Raw genomic sequence first — 14,503 nt, 5'->3', positions numbered from 1 at the left:
GCATTCATGTCAGTAGCAGCATTTTTACATCTTCTGCAGATGTATTAGTTTGTATTCCTGCAATTTTGAACAATCTATTCTGATTACATGTGCTCAGGATAAGCTTAGAATACGACCCATGTTCCCAATGTAACAGCAAAACCAGGACTATGTCCTGCATGGGCCTAATTTGTTGCAAATGGAACCTCTGTCAATTTGTCATTGTCACTCCTGGTGCTGCAGAAGACCATACTTAGAACAGTTCTGCAGGGATGAAAATATACATTGCTTTGAGTAAAAGCAAAATGTTTTAAAAAGGAGTTGAAGTAGCAGAACACACAATTAGCAAGGCCAAAAAAAGTCCAAAATATAAAAAGGCTAGATTACACACACATCAACACCTTTTTGCTGAAACTCTTTTAGGCTGAAATACACTTTTTCAATGTAAATTATTTTTTCATAGCCTACAAACATTCTAATTTTGCAATTTAAGTACTTTTTACCAGTTTCCTTTAATTAAAATTATTATTATTTTTTATTTCAGATTGGATATAGTTTCAAGTTTTTAAATTTATGTTTGTTGTTAAAAACAATTTTTAATCACCTACTTATATGATCCATTTAGTTTTGCCACTTAAAAATGTCGGCTTTCTCCAAAGTATGAATTGCCCAAAAGTTACACCCACACACAGGTGGGTGGAAAAGCTAAAATTTTCTGTTTACAAACTGTATTTGAACAGACCATACACTTTTCAAAATATGTTTGCCATTGGTTGAGAGCAATTTATACAAATCACAAATTGAGAACAACTTGTCAAGATTTTATGGAATTGCTTCAAATAAACTATTTGTCAATGTTCTTTTTCCTTGCAAGGCCTGATCCAAAACACGGTGATGTTATTAGAAAGGCACTGATTCTCTTGAGCTTTGCATCAGGCTATATTTATTCAGCATACAGAGGTGGATAAATAATTCACAAATATATTCAGTGAATTATTCATTTGTTAAATTTTATGAATTTAAGCCTAAACTATTTGAGAAATAATATTGCCTGTTATTCCTTTACCTCTAAATCATACTCACTTGTAAGCAAAACAGAAGACTAAAGAAGTATTAGACAAAAACTACTTTTGTTTTTTAGCTCAGGATAGATGTGATCTCATGCTTGGTAACATAAGATAAGGGAGAATAAAAACATTTGTTGGGTTTTCTGTTCTGAAATACAGCCCAGCGAGAACTTCTTTGCTATTTCCTGACTGTGCCAGCAGAATGGCCAGTTTGTGGGAATAGCTGTTTATATGTAATTTCAAAGGCTCAGGCACTACCTATCTACCCAGGGGGGGTTCGGGTTGGAAATGAGGAGACATTTCTTCTCAGAAAGAGCAGTCAGGCATTGGAATGGGTTGCCCAGGGAGGTGGTAGAGTCACCATCCCCGGGGGTGTTCAAGGAAAGGTTGGATGTGGTGCTTAGGGACATGGTTTAGTGGGTGACATCGGTAGCAGGGGGATGGTTGGACCAGATGATCTTGGAAGTCTTTTCCAAGCTTTATGATTCTATGATTCTATTTGAAAAGACAACATATCTGGGAGGTGGGCAGGGACAGCTCCCTGCCCTAGGCTGAAAGGCTCACCTCACCTTTGCAAGGATGGCCAGAGAGCTGCGATGCAAACAAATATGTACAGCACCCCCTCCCAGCTCCCAGCAGGTTTCTTATTCTGCTCTTGTAAAAGAATTTTCCCAACACCCTACTGCCACAATACATCAGGTTGAAAAGGGAGTGAGCCCATTGCTAGCCAGCCCATTGCATTCCCAAGCTTTTGAAAAGAAACAGCTTCCCACGTGCAAAACCATCCAGCTGGTCCTCTGCTATTTATGTCCATGGGACAGGACCAAGGGCTTTTCACTGTTATTGTGAAGAGCATCTATTCTGGGTGAAGCCTCACAGAAGCAAATTGACATTTGATGTCACAGATATTGCAATTCTCCCTCCTGCATACCCAGCCAAAATAACTGCAAGCAAGTGCATTTGACTGAAAACTTGGCATAGGACTTTATCAATTATTTTCAAATCACTGAATAGGTAGATTAGTCAGGGAAAAAAAGGACAAGATATATGGGCAAAAGAGTGAGCCACTCATTGGCATGACCCTTGCCTCAGAATTAATATATTTTGACCTTTCATGGCAAAAGGTTTAGGGAAAAAAAGAAGTTTAATAACAATGCTTCACTTGGTACAGATACCACAATCGATACAGCACATGTGAAAGGCTATCTCACAAATGGAGGCGCTCTCTGCAAAGTGAAATTATAAGCTTCTAATAAATGGAAAGCTATTTGGCCACTGCAACTAAAAGCAAGATGATCTTGAAGGCCTTATCCAACCTTAATAATTCTATGATTCCTCCATTATTGCAAAGAAAATCAGATAGTGAGAAAACAGGGAAAGGCCTGAAGAGACATCTCCCTCTTCCCCTTCTTGAGGAAAAGTGTTGTGGAAGATCACTTCACCAGACCTTTGGACCTGACAGAAGCGGGCAAATACTATTTAACACTGAGGTTCACTCTACATAAAATTCTTTCCGCTACTTTAATACACACTGTATTTTCCAACTGGTAATGAAATGCCTTCTCTCTGACATGATTTGCTCCATTCACAGCCAAAATATGCACTCACGCTTGCAAAGAGCTTGTGACAAAACCACAGCTCTGCCATTACTGCCAGTATTCCCGCATTCGCAGATTGATCTGTTTGCTCTTAGTGCTTGTTCAGCTCACGCTGTTGCATGTATTTGCTCGGTGCTGTAGCTGTAACACTGCCGTTACAGCCGTGACATAAGCTTCGACTTATGAAAACAAGACTGTAGAAAGCAGTCTTGCTTTATATCAAAGCAGTTAAAACAGACGGGAAAACCAGAAACCTGATAATAGGATTTGGTGGTCAAATGCTTTTCTACTTTTCCAAATTTCCATTCCTGTAATGAAAAATATTCTCCCTGCCTCCAAATCTCATTTCTCTTATACCTATTCTTCTATCACTTTCTCATAAATCACTTCAAACTCTTTGTTTCTGATTGCCTGAAAGCCTGTCATGGCCATCTAGTGACGATGTAGAACTGGCAAATACAGCTCAAGACATTGTGTAGGCTTTTGCACATGCCTCTCAAAATCCTTTTAAACTGATTATGGCAGCCTCTTGAATTTGTTTAGTCTGAAAATGCTCATAAAACCTGACAGAAAAAAATTGCTTTTAAAAATATTAAGCAGCTTGTTAAGAAGTACTAATCAGCTTGGTTTATTCGTATCACTGGCAATACATACACACTGCCCTTTACATGACAGAAGCTCACCTTTAACTGGTTTGATATCCAGCAGTAAAAAATCAGTTTATACCAAAATATTTTACAAAGCAAAGGTCATATTAAATAGAGGCTGCTCTAGTTTATGTCAAAATTGACTGAAACAACAAATTAACTGTAAAATATTGGTCTGTGGACAGGCTTTGAAAGGTATTTCACTGCATACCAGTGGATTTTTGCAAACTTGGCCATTCTTCATTTCAGAGAGTGTTTCAGATTTCAGATCACTTTGGATAGAAACTGAAGTGCAGCTTATATTAATACTTAGGCAATTCTGAAAGCCAAATAATCTTTCCTTGTTTCCTTTTTTTTTATTGTTGCTATTTTTTTTGAAATATTTACTTAACGTATTTTGTCTGTTTTTCTACACTAATACAGAAGGATGAGATTTGCTGCCACGTAAAGGATCTTTTATAACACTTCCATGATGTCAAGTAAACAGAATGAGTGTAAACTTCCTTTTTCAAAAGGCCTCCCTGGCTAGTTTAAATCTCTATAAAACAAGATACCAGCCCCACTCTAACTGCAGTACAAAGGGAAATTTGGATGTGACTGAAATCATCTGACTACGGATGCCAGAACAGTTTTGTTATATAATACATGTGAGCACAGCTGCTTGCTTATCACAAGACCCAAAATGAATACATCACATATTGAAAGGCAGAGTTACCTTTCCTTCTGCCTCCTAATAAATCCCCCTCTAAGGGCTACTTCCCTTGAGCTATTCACAGCACAAGAATGGAATTGTCTGCAGTACAAGACAGAAGGAATCAGTAGCCAATGTTTTCCACCTTCATCCCCCACCCCCATCACTTTCTGAACAGTTTTTTTCCAAAGGCAGCAGGAAGGAGATTGGCTCTGTTCCTTGAGGTGCGCTTCTGCTGTTTCTGCAGGAGCTAACAGAGTCCAGCCAGTCAGATGTCAGTTTTGGGGACTCTTCTGGCACTATTTCCAAGGCAGGTACATGCAATGTGTTCGCAGAAAAGATGGCACTTCCAAACAGTGAGAGAGCTGTCTCTAACCCACTCAACCTGAGAGCACTGTACTACTGAGTGAGCTCTGCCACTTAGTCAAGACCACTGTGGTGCCATCAAGACCTACATGGTATCAGTGATCCACACCTCTCCCTGACTGTGAACAGCACATTAAAATTTCACTATTACTGTGTACCCAAGGCATACGCGGTTTGACTGCTATCTACCTTCTAAGAGAAGCTGTAATGTTAAATATCTAACCAGGAAAACATGCATTTTAAGCAATATTTTTTCTAACTTTTAACATCTGATCGGTCCAACCCAGCCAGGCTTTAAAGCTGTCTGTTGAGAATCCTACTTCAATATTTTTGCTGATTCATTGTATGTATGAAAGGGAAAACAAAATCCAAGATTTTATGATTTGATATGGCAAATACACCAGAAAAAAAAATAAACACTTTAAAATAAGTTTTACAATAATTCAAACAAACTTTTCTGCTTTCTGTTCCACCGCTTCACATGATGACCATCCTCTCAAGTGACAAGATCTTCAGTATTTTGGGGTTCAGCACAAAAGATCTTTGTGCCAGAAACTAGAAGAGTGAGTGGCAACACAACTCGTTCAGCCTCTGGGATGTTCAGCAAACTGGAAAGAGGGAAGAAAATTGGCTAGCTGCAGCAGGAATCAGATGTTAGTACCAGAATAAAACTGATCCTCTTGACTGAAGGCTGGACAACACATAATGACAGTGAGGAGAGAACAGGAAAGGCATTTTTCAAAGGCATACTCTACTGTCATAAATCCAGAGGCTTCCTTCAGAGCTGGGGGATTCTGCGAGAGCAAAGGTGAGTCAGCAACGGATGAAAGAAAAAGGGGTTGGCAGGGACTTCATTTCCCTTCTCACACAAGGCTGTGAACTCTCAGAATTATTCTTTACTTCTGAGAAGGTGACTTTCAGCTAAAATTATACACAACATAGCCCTGATTCTCCTCTCTGTGACCCTCGTATAAAAATACAAAGACCAAACCAGATTTACATACGCTGGAACCAGATTTACATACGCTTTTCCTCGCAGGTGCAATAGTATCCATGTAACTAAACCATTTTCTCCAATCTGCTACCAACAAAAAGATTATTTACAGTTCAAGTCTTTGATTTTAACTTGTCTAGAACAATTTCTCTTCTATGTTCCATAAAAGTGAGAATAGCAGCTATATTAGGTACACAAAACTGTGATGAAAAACTCTCCAGAATGGTTTTTGCCATGCTGAATGTTGCCCTCTGGCCTGGTTTCTGGCAAGTTGTAATAATGTAACCTGACTCTCAACTATCCTGACCTGTGGCTGTTGTCACATACTTTCCCAAATCATCCACAGGACTTTGAATGAACTTGGCATGATTTATTTTTGTTATGCAACTGTGTGAAGAATACAACACAGGATCATAGACTAGATGGCCCAGAATAACTCTGTGCAGAAATGACTCAGTACCCAGGGAAAACTTCCAAGCTTGCAAAGACATGACATATTCCTGGAAAGCAACTGTTAAACTCTGACTAATGCATTCCCCTCTTTTCTACCCCTTTTTTAAAATCTTTCTGTCTGCAGGTTTTGAAGCTCTGAATGCTCCTGGGCACTGAAAAGAATGTGAGGTAGAGACTGCAAAAAGTGTCTGAGACAGCTGGACAATACTCTCTATGTGTTATTTTAGGAACATTTTGGGGAAATGTAGCAATCCAAGAGTCCAGAGCCAGACATTTAGTTTTTGCCATGTTCCACAGCACCTATCAGGTGTCCTGGAAAGACTGAAATTTGGCCACTTAAGTGAGCTGGCTCAGCAAGCACAGTTTTTATCCGGGTTGGATAAGCCACGCTGTTGATGGGCCTTTGAGTCCCAAGTGCTTCTGGCCCAAACTAGTGAGAGCAACTCTAGGGACTCTGGGAATTTAATCCCTGCCACAAGCCTGGCAGGAGAAAAGCTCCCCCTTTTCCGTCTCCCCTTGCAGGTGGAAAGCCTACTGACAATGTACTTGTAGCAAAGTGAAACCATGTGAAAGTGGACAGCAGGTGTAAATAAATTTTAAGAAGTCGCTTTACTGAAGGAAGTCTAAAACAGACAGTGCCCCCCCCACCATCTTAAAAATTGGAGTTAGCTTCCCAAAGAGTAAAAATTGATGTCATCCCCACACAGAACTCAGAATTTGTTCCTAGGAAGCTAAACATTAGTAAATGTAAAAGGAAAAGCTCAAACTTGTGAGAACATGCTGACATTACATACTCCTTGCTTTGTTTCAGGCTGCTTCACACTATTCCAGTCTTTTTGGGAGAGTGGAGGCCTTTGTTGATCCCTGTACTCTAGGTATAAATCATAGGAATTCCATAGACATTACCTAAGAAACTCTGACTGCTGTAAAACTTCACTTGAGAATGCTACAGGATCAGTTACCCCATAGAAAGGTATGCAAAATCCCATTTAGCTGGAAACAGCATTTCATCCTGTAACAACGAGGTTAGCAGACTGAGAACTGAGGTCTGTTTGCCATGGAGGTAGCCTCGAAAAAAGTCTACTTTTCCCTCTCTTTATCTCATTGTAATTGTTCCTAAAATAATTAAACAAAACCAAAGTCACAGAGAGGCAGTGAGAATTACTAGGATTTGTAGTGAGTTTTGAAACATACGAAAAGAAAAGCACTATTCTGGTCCTGACTACCAACATCCACCATGAGAAAACCACCACATATTACTATTACACAGAGCCATAGATTGCTAAAGACAACAACTGGTGTAAGAGATGGGATGAATGTTAACTACCTGAACTAGCAAGAGAAACACTTTTTTCACTGACATAGCCTACAGCATGTTTGGAGGCAGTAGTTTGTTTTCTCCAGAGCAATGGTGACATTTAAGATCATCTTCTATGCTATAAATGGAATACTGTGATCTGCTGAACATTTGCTACCTGGAAGACCATTTCCTGTTGCTTGAGTCATTAACTTTCTTGGATGACATTGCCACATCTGTAATGAAAAGATGTTATGTGCTGCTAATTTATGAGGCTACTCTAGTGCTGATATTTTAAACTACTCGGGTGTGAATAGCAAAGGCTGGCTGGTATTTGAAATCTCTTTGGCAATATTAGCTCACTGTGGATGGTATTTAAAATCACTCTGGCACTCTAGGGCATCAGAGGCCCCAGAACAGTCGTGGCCACTGCAGGAGCTGAGATAATATTTCCCAAGGCTAATACTTTATTTCCACTGATAGGAAAGGAGTGCATGGAAAGAAGAATTTAACAGGCCTGATGGTTCTAAGATTAGTGCTTTGAAGAAAATGTGTACAATGATGTTCCTGTAGCAAATGAAACCACAGACTTTGGATTTTTCTTCTAACAATAGATGGGGAGGAAGCAAAACTCACATCTGTAAGAAAGGCAGAACAGGACAGCAAAAGGCAGTTCTCACTTTACAAAGTAGAAAATGCAACCATTTTCTGTAGGTCCTATTGTAAGCCTTTAGGGGTCCATTATTGCCACCTGGTGTGAGTTTGAATATAATATAAGCCACAAAATTGTACCCACTCAGTGTTCTTTGAGCCCAATAAACTCCACTCAAAGTAGGTCAGCTCCTTTGGAAACATCTGCAGGCTGCAGTTTCTGTCTGCTATGTCATGTTGCTATATCATTTGGGTATCCAAATTATTGCATACTTCTAATATCACCACTTACCTTCTTGATGCTGATTGTTCTATGTATTGGGATGACTTGGAAAAAAAATCAATCCCTATCCATATTTTAACAGAAGATTCAGTGTCCAGTAGAAACACGTGCTCATGCAAATTCTACTGTGCTGATTTTAGAACTACAGCTAATACATTTTAAAAATCTAAACATGATGCGTGTGAGGCTGTCAAAACACTCAAGGACAGCTTTGTTTCAAGGAAACGTCTGTAGCTGCATGTCATCCATGTATGCTGGCAACCAATAAACATGAGAACAGGAAATCAAAAAGTCTCTTGGGTAACACCAGTGCTCACCCCTTTGGCTGGGAGGAAGAACAGTCCTCTCCTAACTAATCCCAATTCCCTTCTTTCAAAATACTGAATGTAAATGAGTTTGGCTGCAGATAATGATCTTTCCATTATTAGTAACACCCTGAATAGATTCAGACCCTAGTTGGGAATTTAACTCCTGTGGACTTGGCTTGGCACGATCTATTCTTAATAGAACCTGCTCAGCACAGAGTGCGAAATGACTTCAGAGTCCTCTCCAGGGGCACTGACAGGCCCGCATGCTTCATCACAGTCTATTACACACTCAAATTCACTGAGTTGAAAATCTGTGGGCAATATATATTACTTCAAAACATCCATGAAGCTCCTCGATCTGCCTGGAATTATTACCTGGTAATCCTGAATGTATTTGCTGACAGAAAATAAGGACTCAGTATGAAATCCTTTTCTTCTGCGTTGTTTCTACAGCTGCCCAGGGATTCCCAAGGTAGAGGCTGAACCAGAAGTTTTCAGTTTCATGACACACAATTTTACAGTGTAAATTAACTGACCAGACTGAATTGCACTGGAAATGGCAACAGGGAGCCTCCTTAGACAGACCAGAGCAAGATACCTAGCTAGGGGTAGATCCTTTAAAGCTTCACCAAAAGGGCTAAGATTTGTCAGTTAAGGCTACCAGCACAGAATAAACCACAGGTCCTTCAGTCCGACCCAAATATTTCTGGTTTGTGTATCCTCTAAGCACTGGGAGACACAATACCTTGATACAGTGGGATCAGTGGAGATCAGACCTTGATCAGTGGAGAGAAAAGGCATTGCCACTTGGGATGCAGGCTCCCTGGAGCTGTCCATCTTTCCACATTGGCCATCTCAGCAAAAAGTCTCCTTCACGTTCAGGAAACTGCTGAAGTTACATGGCATAAATATGGGCCTAAGTTTTCCAAACTGGCCTCCCACAGGAAGATAATGTTTAAGAGGACGAATAGTTTTGAGTAGGACTTGTAGCATTTTTTCATCCAAGTTTTTTCAGTGTGAGTCATATCCTCACAGGAATTGAAATTTGTTTTAAATACAGATTTTCATGAAGGCATATTTTAAATGAAAATCATTTCAATATGGTTTAAATATTTTTCAGAATGTTTCTATTTTTTTATGAAACGTGAAAAGTTATTGTACTTAATATCCATTTAATATTCTAGAAATTTTAAAATAGAAAGTGCAACATCATACTTAAATCATCCATAATTCCTTTTCCTCACAAAATTTCCTTTGGGGGAAAAGAAACAACAGCACCTGTGCTCATCCTGCCCTTGGAATATAAAGCTATAAAACTGTGGAATTTCCTAAAAGTCAGACAAGGAAAAGCTGGCAACATCTTCCCTGTTATTTGTGCTTTTGAAAACATATAGTTCATGCAGTTCAATAGATTTCCATCAATTTAATCAGATGACATTGTCGTCTAATGAATCCCGGTACAAATTCTTGTGCCTGCAACAAAGAATTAGCTGAATATTGAGGCTTCCTTTAGTTAATTGTATTATAAAGACAACCCATTTTTTAATAATGTTCCTTGGGGTAATAAATCTACAGTGACCTTAACCATGATTTTTTCTGTCAGTTGAAAAACATAATCTTCATTCATGGTTAGCCAGGTGATTTAGTGTGTTCTTCAACTGCCCGGCAACAGATTATTTCATTTATGTCTTCCATTTATTCTTCCAACATTGCTGATCCAGATAATAAAGAATAAGGTTCACAGCTATTATCTCTGGTTAATCCGTCATAATTGTCTACATCTTAAATTAGGGATATTATGCTGAATTGCATTTAATACAGTAGAGCTTTGCTGTGTGCATCAGACAATCCCCCCCACCCTCACCCCCCAAAAAATGACCTTGACCGACAGAAAAGCCATTCTAGATTCCAAATCACCAAAAATATCTCATATAAAAGTACTATGCAGATGCAGAAAATGGTCCTTGTCCTTCTGCATTACTGTTGGTTTCCAAAATACATTGACAACAATAATTTTAAATGGATACACTCCCTTGCAATAGGAAGAATGCTATAAGTAACAGAAGTTGCCACCAGCGGGAGTTTGCACACAGACACTGGCATTGTGTTTTGTCCTTCATTACTCACCTAAATTATGTTCTGCTCCCCTTTACCAATGTTCATTGCTGAAATATGTTTTGTTCCAAAGGATGTTCCAAAGGCCTCATTTCCAAAGTAGATTGAAGAAACGGAACCTTAAAAAAAAAAAAAAAAAAAAAAAAAAAAAGAAGGCAACCAGATTAGTAGGATTAGTTCAAGACTAAATAGATCCAAATAGCTCCAGGGCTTTTGCTCCTGCAGTTACACAACAGCCACAGATGACGTCAAAACACTGAACAGCAATCTTACAGCATCACAGCGTGGCTGAGGCCAGAGCCCCCCTGGACCTATCTGCTCCCCCTGCCCCAGCAGGGCCACCCCGAGCAGGGGGCCCAGGCCCGTGTCCAGGTGGCTTTGGGAGATCTCCAAGGAGGAGACTCCACAGCCTCTGTGGGCAACCTGGGCCAGGGCTCCGGCACCCGCACAGCACAGAAGTGCCTCCTGGTGCTCAGAGGGAGCCTCCTGTGCTCCGGTTTGTGCCCACTGCCTCTGGGCCTGGCCCTGGGCACCGCTGAGCAGAGCCTGGCTCCCCCCTGAGCCTTCTCTTCTGGCTGAACGGCCCCAGCTCTCTCAGCCTTTCCTCATCAGATAGATGCTCCCATCCCTTAATCATCTCAGGGGTCCTTGGCTGGACTCTCTCCAGTAGCTCTGTATCTTTCAACGCTGAAATCATTCCTTTTTTTTTTTTTTTTTTCCCTGACTATTACAGAACACAAGTAGAATAGGCAATGATCGTATCAAGAGCACAACAAAAAAGTTAGAAAATAGGAGAAGAAGAGATGCCCACCAACTTGAAGCAATGATGTCAGGAAAGACCGTAATTTCTTGTTCTACCTCAACAAGAAACTTAACAGCACACAGAACATTTTGCTTTAAAAATGTCCTCCAGTGCCTGCATGGAATATCTATCGGAAGGTGACACTTTCCTTCTCTTGTGATTGGTTGTGTGCCCTGGGAAATGTAAAAATATCACCAAGGTATGCATAAGAGAGAAGTTAATTAGTTTAACTTCCCGATGGGAATATATTAACAGTGTAATAAGATGCTCAAAGACTATCTTTATGATTGTCCCTGCCAAAATAGTTGCTGGAAAGCTTTTATTTTTTAATGCAAGAAGTTTTATCCTCCATATGGAGATCCAGATGCTGACTATGATCTTTGTGTGGCAGAGGTCAGTGCAAACATTCAGCCTCTACATCTCAGCGAGATGACTTCTGAGACTGTTGCTGGAAGACTCCTGTGTCAGGATCAATACCTATAAACAACTTTATACTAAATTCCTCCATGAAGCTAAAGGGAACCTTTCCCTGTATTAATACACCATGATTTGATGAAGAAAATTTTTTTTTTTTAACTGCCACTCAATGCTTTTTTTTTTTTTAAACTCTTGTGTGGACGAGTTCAAATGTAATTTGTCCTGCACAGTCATTGCCCAAAGTGGACAACATAATTAATCATCTATCTTTATGTACTTGTGACTTAAAATGACTTTTAGCTAAATACTCTTACCCTAGCTCTCCCCTTGATTAATCCTGAACCATGTAAGCATAAATTTTATTACCAGGTCTCTCCTGTCAGCCGGAATGTCACACTGGAATTTACTGAAAAAAAATCATGGTATGTTGATTTCCCCACTGTTCTATAAAATGTCATTTATTTTCCTTTTGAAATATATTTTGAAATAGGTTTTTGGATAGCTGGGATGGCCAGTGTGATATTTCCTTCTGAACAGCTTTCTAAAATTATACATAAAACATTTGCCCTGGTTAAAAACTGAATATGAGTGATGTAGAATTACATTCCCCTATAATAAAACCTTAAATCAACTTTCAGTTTCTTTATAACTGCCCAGACCAAGAAAAATCTTCTTGAAAAGCCCCACTACCCTTCGGATCATCATTTAAGAGGACACTGTCTCCTAGGCTATTTATACTTTTATCTGTAACTGATGGAAATCTGTGGGTAGGACACAGTCTAGTTTCTATTTCCCCACTTTTTAAAGAAAGCCAAACCACTCTACTTAGCTGACTCTTTCTCTCCAAGAAATGCATTACATAAACACTAAGGAAATTAAGCCTTTGAGCAGTACACACAGCAGTGTGTCGATTTATGTCATTCCAGGTTTACAAATGAAACGGACAGCAAAGTCTTCTTTTTTAAATACAAAGGCATAGTGGCAAATCTCCAAGGATTTCAGGAGATCAAGCAGCCCTTTTCAATGCCAGAGTTTTTCAGATTTCCGTAACATTGTCTTGGCTGATTCAGTCTCTTCATTAGTAATTGCTTGCATTAAATAATCACAAAAACATTGGAAGATATCAAGACAAATGTCTGTCTAAATAAAAATTTCAAAATTAAAAATAAAATGAAATAAAAAGCCAGCTGTCTATGCACATCCCCAAGCTCCCATATTATTTTGCTGATTCATTTATTAGGTTATTCATTAAACAAACATCTTTTTAAAGGCCTTTCTGGTGCAAAATAAATTGACTTGACACATAAATTGTTCCCATTTTGCAGCTTTTCTAAAAGACTAAATCTTGTTGCCAAAATAGCAAGCATTAAAAATGACAAAAGAAAAGGAAACAATAAAAATAACTGAGTGAGGAAGAGAGACTTGCTGCTTTCCAACACCCACTGATCACAGCAGACTTGCCCAGAATCCAGGATCTTCAAACAGACTCATATCTCATGTTGGGAAATGTTGTGGTTTTTTTTTTTCCCTGAGTGAGTAGGTCCATAGGTCCATTTCAATGACCACCACATTTATTTATTATGAGTAGTTTATACAAACTTAACACTTTTTTTTATTATTATGATCTTAATAATCAGCAACAACGCGGTCAGAAGCTCCTTTGACAATCTTTCCCTTAACTGTTTCACAACAAAACAAAGTTGTAATATGAATTTCCGGTCATCTGGTCACAGTTTGGCTGTACTAGAAAATCAGACCTGGTGCCACAACTGAAGGGAAAACCCTTAACAGCAGTCTGAGTTTTCTATTCTGCTGTAACACCATCTATACAGCTGCTTGTGCTAAGAAAGTTGTTAGAATAATGGTACAGACATCGTGGTGCAGCTCATTTTCCTGTTGATCCATGAATGGGTACATGGATACGTTCTATTAAGCCCTCTGTCTTTGCACTTACCACTTTCATAGCACTGTTACAGCTTAAAAACTGGATAACCATCTTCTTGCACAAAACCTGCTTGATTTGGAATAATTAGTGTACTTCTAAATGTTATTTATTTTGAATGGAAGAGCTAACAGTTCTTTAAAATCTTCAAGAACTTTTAAGTATTTACCAATTATCTGATACATTTCAATTACTTTAACTTGCCAGAAGTACAATCCTATTATTCCCAAGCTGCTGTCTGGTTCTCATGGCTTGGTAAACTGTCACACTGCACATTATACATCTCCTATCACTGTTGTTCCAACGACTTTTATATGTACTCTGCTTCTTCCCAAGCACTATTTTATTCTGAGACACTGATATTATCAGTGTCTTTTCAAATCAATTCATGTCCTGCTCCACTCAATAAACATATTAATTCGTAAGAGTCCTTTATCCTTCCTTATTGGTGATTAACCAATTACACATTATTGATGATTTTTCATTCTGTAAAAATTTAAACGACAAACAAGAGTTGTTGTGACAGCCAACTTAACCATCTAGCACCATCTTGAGGTTAAACTGATCTTGACATTTTAAAATAAATGGACATTGCTTGATCATTAACTCACCAGAAGTTCTAGAGTTCTGTGGATACATATTCTTTAATGAAAAAATAATAATTAATGAGTTAAGACAAACATCCTGCAGATTTTTTTTCTCTGCTACCCTATATTGACTTTAAGACATTTCTGTTAGTTCTGCTAGTAATTAAGTTTAAATTTGCATTCCAAAGGAGAAGTTGGATACTACATGATTTTGTTTTGAAGCCCTGCTAGACAGTGTACTCAGGAGTGAGTTAATGGAATTCTAAGGTTACGACTGCACAGACAAGTTCACCCATAAGTATTTTC

General features: G+C 38.9%; 1 long non-coding RNA gene across 6 annotated transcripts in view; it reads right to left on the bottom strand.

Moving 5' to 3' along the window:
• The window catches only part of LOC106041232 (uncharacterized), a 238,313-nt gene that overhangs the window by 165,924 nt on the left and 57,886 nt on the right, over positions 1–14,503 (bottom strand). For 5 of the 6 annotated variants that reach the window (XR_010825064.1, XR_010825065.1, XR_010825063.1 and 2 more), the window contains exon 5: positions 10,462–10,568. This is a non-coding gene — a long non-coding RNA (uncharacterized lncRNA). Of the gene's footprint in view, positions 1–8,590; positions 9,808–10,461; positions 10,569–14,503 lie in introns of those variants that run through there. The other variant, XR_010825066.1, reaches the window with a different exon arrangement.

This window comes from Anser cygnoides, chromosome 15, assembly GCF_040182565.1.
Source record: "Anser cygnoides isolate HZ-2024a breed goose chromosome 15, Taihu_goose_T2T_genome, whole genome shotgun sequence".
Classification (NCBI taxonomy): Eukaryota; Metazoa; Chordata; class Aves; order Anseriformes; family Anatidae; genus Anser; species Anser cygnoides.
The sequence above is the reverse complement of the archived record's forward strand: the minus strand, read 5'-3'. Positions and strand labels throughout refer to the sequence as shown.